General features: G+C 50.6%; 1 pseudogene; it reads right to left on the bottom strand.

Annotated features, from left to right (window-relative positions):
• Positions 1 to 317: 317 nt before the first annotated feature.
• Positions 318 to 1492, bottom strand: LOC123057560 (uncharacterized; annotated as a pseudogene).
• Between the last annotated feature and the right edge of the window lie 2424 nt (positions 1493 to 3916).

Genomic DNA, 3916 nt, shown 5'->3' with positions numbered 1-3916 from the left:
ACAGCCGCCGCAAACGTTTTAGTCCGAGGGAGAGAAGGGAATGGGGGGACACGAGCTAGGTTTTCTGGAGGAGGTGTTATATACCATCTCGAAATTTGGGCCGTTTCTGGTCTGTTTGGGGCCTTTGGGCCCTTGTGTTTTAGTCTTTCGGCCCATGCCCGCGATTTTGCAGTGACATCGATGTCAAATAGAGGCGTTTCGCGCGCGATCGCGCGGTTAGCGGCGGATCGCGTTTTTTACGGGATTGCGTCGCGGGAAGGCTTCCAACAGGCGATAGCGCCGCGATCGCGCTGCTTTCGCCCGCGATCTGAAACTTTGTATTTTGGTCATCTAAACTTCTACGTGCATTGCACGTGTACCTTACTAGATGTAAATAGCAGTGTTCTCCATATGTAAATGCAAAAAAGAATAGCAGTTGTGAACTTATATCGCTTTGAGCAGGTTCATCAAGTCACAAATTCTACTCCATCACGTGCTTTACTACATGATTTACACAGACATCAGATGAAATCTTTCCAGTCCACAGGCAGGTCCAAGAGCCACGGGAGATGAGCGTTGGTGACCTTGGTACTGCTGGTGATCCGACGCGACTTCTTCCTGGCCTTCTTCGGATTCGGCTGATGACCATGGACCTGCTCAGCCGCCCGGCGCTTCATAGTATCGGTGGCCGGCTTTTCGCGGTTCTTCCGGAGCTCCTTCTCGATGTCGAGCATGTCCTGCGGCAACTTGATCTCGTGGAACAGCTTCTTGAGCTCAGCGTCCACCTCCATCCTCGAAGACCTCGGGTCGTTCGGGTACGCGATGACGCCTCCCTCGCTCGGTAGCAGATAGACGTCGCCCGAGGATTTCAGAGCCTGGAGGTCGTCCTGCACGGCTGGATAGGCGTCCTTCACCTCCGAAACCGGGAGACCGTCCGGCAAGCTCTTGACCAGTCTCAGGCTCTCAGCAGCTCGCTTTTGCCCGTCACGTCGTGCGTAGGCTTGTAGGAGTAGCGCCGCCCATCGAAGCGCACCTTGGCGTTGTTCCTCAGGCTGTCGGCGAGGGTCCTGTTGCCTTCGATGTCAACATAGATGTGTTCGTTTATCTGATGGGACGTAAGAGCTTCCCTGGTCTTGTCGAGCAGGTTGATTACGTTTTTGAGCTGTTGTCCGACGGCGGTCGTCCTCACTTCGTTGATCCTCTGTAGCCGCGCCGTGTCATCGGAGAATCTGAGAGTAGCAGGCGCGGACGGTGATGGCTTAGCCGCCGGCCTTGGAGTTGGAGCGGGTTGCTGCCGGTGCCGGGACGGATTGGTGGATGATGATGCAGAGGTTTTGGTTGCGGCGACGGTTGACAGAATCGCGTGGTTCCTCTCCTGCTGCAGCCTGAACCTGGCGAGGCCATCGTTCAGAGCCATCCGGAAAGAAGGGCGGCGGCGGCCGGTGATACGTACGTGTGCGAAGGGTTTGAGGTACGCGCCGGCGAATCTGCTGATCGGAAGGTAGATGGCAGACACGACTAGTGCTGGATCGGAAGGGGGTTGGGCGGGCCCTCATATTATATGCTCTCATCGATCGTCTCCCTGACGGTGTCGGATCGGAGTCCGATTTGCGGCGCTAGATCGAGAGCGATTCACACGTGCATACGGATACGGAAGTTAACCAACGGACGGCATCAGCTGAATGTCCCTTGAAAAACAGCTGCCTCACGTTTTTGTATTTTGCTGCAATGCAATGGGAACACACTGTCATATACTCTATATATAGGAGTAATACACTACTCCCTCCGTTCGGAATTACTTGTCTTGAGAATGGATATATCTAGAATTAAAATATGTCTAGATACATCCATATCTGCGACAAGTAATTCCGAACGGAGGGAGTATATATGAGTATTACAACTTGAATGGACCCCTTATTTCAAAGTATCTCGCTGCTTCATGTCACAATTTTTTTTCCTTCAAAATGCTAGGACTAGATAAGGAAGTTTTCTGTAACCTTGATAAAAATGGTAGTTTTAGTTTATGACCCCCATCAAGAACCAGAAATCCACTGCCTTATAATGCATTATGAACAAACTATGATACATTGTGCTCGATTCAATGTCAACCTTTAAAGTCCCATTACCCCATGCCTGTACCACCTTATAGTAACTAATATTATTTACATTCAAATTACAAGCTCTGAAGTTATATCAATATCAATGTAAGTAGTAAACATTAATTTATTTCTTCCTGGTATGTGTTGGAATCTGTAGCCTACCATCAGCTATAATTCCTTGTCTTCTTAGAGCATCTCTAGCAGACCCTTATCCCGTCGGCCTGCAAAACGTGTTTGCAGTTTGCGAAAAAACGGCTTTGCAAGCCGGCACGGACGGCCGCAGATGCAGACCCCGCATAACGGACCCATAAAAAAGAATATTCGCATATATTCTTTCCCGTGTCTTCTTCTTCCTCTCGCATGTGTTCATAGTCAGCTTCCATTGTCCATGGTAGTTGCCGAATCGATCCAAGAGGCAGCTCCTCCGTTGCCGGATGGATCCAGGAGCTAGTTAGCTATTTCATGGTCGGCTGGATCGAGGAGCTTGCTAGCTACTTCCTCAACGTTCGTGGCCGGATGGATCGATGACCTTGCTAGCTAGCTAGCTAGCTCGTTCGTGGCCGGATGGATCGAGGACCTTGCGAGCTAGCTAGCTAGCTTGCTCGTTCGTGGCCGGATGGATCAGGAGCTTGCTAGCTAGCTCGTTCGTGGCCGGGTAGCTGCTCGAGTCTCCGGCGAGTTCTGGCGAGATTCCGGTGAGTTTCCGGCGAGTTCCGTGGAGGAAGGTCACCGGAGCATGTGTGCGCACGGCGGAATTTCCTTGTCGCGTAGCGTTGATCGGTTTGCAGTTCCCCTTATATTTTGTCTTCAAATCTGCAAAATTAAGGGTCGTGGGGATGGATTTGCAAAATTAAGGGTCGTGGGGATGGATTTCTAGAGGCCTGCAAAATTTTTACGGGTTTGACCGCTTTTGTGGGGTCTATTTCAGACGTTTTTTGACACCACGAAACTGCAAACGCGGATTTCTGCGGGTTTGACCGTTTTTGCGGGGTCTGCTAGAGATGCTCTTACATGCCTCAATTTTTTTGGAATTTTTCTCTTATTTAATATTGAACAAAAGGACGGTCGCGTCAACACCCATCATCATGCAGCTGAAGTCATTCTTTTTGAAACTCGTTTGAGATTTAAGAAAATTTCAGTCCATGAAGAATCAGCAAAACCGTTACTTTAGTGTGCAAATTAGTATGATGATCATTCATCAGAGGTACACGCATATATGATTCGTGTTAGAGTGCTTCCGTAGACCCCTCCCCCCATAAAACGTAGAAGGGCATAATGGTCATACGGAAGAAAATATACCCACCTCCTATCATGCAGTATAGACCGATGTACATATACCCGTGCGCATGCAAAAAAAAGAAGCTGCCATGCGTGTATGGAAAAAAAGAGGCATCTGCAGGATCTTCTCGCCCACCCGGCGATCACGCTCCTCCCGTTCCATTTTTCCAACTGGCCGATCGCCGCCGCGTCTTGCCTCCTGGTGGTACCCACAACTTAATTAGGCCGCCGGCATAGCCTCCGCCACCTGGCCGGCGAGTTGGCCGAGCTCATGGGCGGCAGCCCCTGCTCTTGCCATCCTCCGCCCCTCGCAAATCTGTAAGATGTTTCCATCCGCAGACAAGACGAAGGAGACGCCAAGGAGGAGGGCGGCAAGGTCTTTCGAGAGCTCAAGTTTCCACCTGGCAGAGCCCAATTACCGGCAATGTAAACTTTTTTCGTCAGGCTGTTTACCTTCTCCTCTAGGATGCCGAGCTGAATCTCCAGGCGCTCCCGTTTCTCTTTCGAAGCCTTGACAAGGGCAGTTTCTGCGAATCAGCTTATGGGCTACGGGGGCGAAT

This window comes from Triticum aestivum, chromosome 3A (assembly GCF_018294505.1).
Source record: "Triticum aestivum cultivar Chinese Spring chromosome 3A, IWGSC CS RefSeq v2.1, whole genome shotgun sequence".
Lineage (NCBI taxonomy): Eukaryota > Viridiplantae > Streptophyta > Magnoliopsida > Poales > Poaceae > Triticum > Triticum aestivum.
This window is presented reverse-complemented; position numbering and strand designations above follow the sequence as displayed.